This window comes from Arachis ipaensis, chromosome B01 (assembly GCF_000816755.2).
Source record: "Arachis ipaensis cultivar K30076 chromosome B01, Araip1.1, whole genome shotgun sequence".
In the NCBI taxonomy this organism is placed as follows: domain Eukaryota; kingdom Viridiplantae; phylum Streptophyta; class Magnoliopsida; order Fabales; family Fabaceae; genus Arachis; species Arachis ipaensis.
The window spans coordinates 13194429-13194987 of NC_029785.2; positions in this window are offsets into that span (position 1 = coordinate 13194429).

The following is a 559-nucleotide window of genomic DNA, read 5'->3' on the forward strand; positions in this document are numbered from 1 at the left end:
TCGATTAATATTCTAAACATGCAGTGCTAAATTTTAAATACTAATAGTATAAAATTTTAGCCAAGTGATGGCTATTATATTATTAATAAAAAGTGTTAATCTTTTAACATTTTTTTAGATAAATTTGTGATAAAATCATATCATCAGTATGAGATGAAATAAAAACGGTTGATATTGTGAATTTTTTTTATTGATATTTATCCCAATTTAAAAAAAAGAAACTTTACTCCAAGAAATTATATGTAAATGTTTAATGAATATATAAAAATAATTATCAAATGATCTATTATATTTTTATTTGTATTTTGATTATAAATATAAACTGAATTTCATTATATTATTTATGACCTTTGATCATAAGTGTATATCAAATACAGTTATATGAATTTAATTGTCATGTACGGATGGCGTAAAAGAATTTTACATACAAATATCCAATCATGTATCAATGCATAACTCAGTTTTAATTCTATTACTTAAAAAGTTATCTAAATACATGAATTGATTAGATAATCATATAAATTATTTACATTATTAATACATTAAAATCAAAATTTAA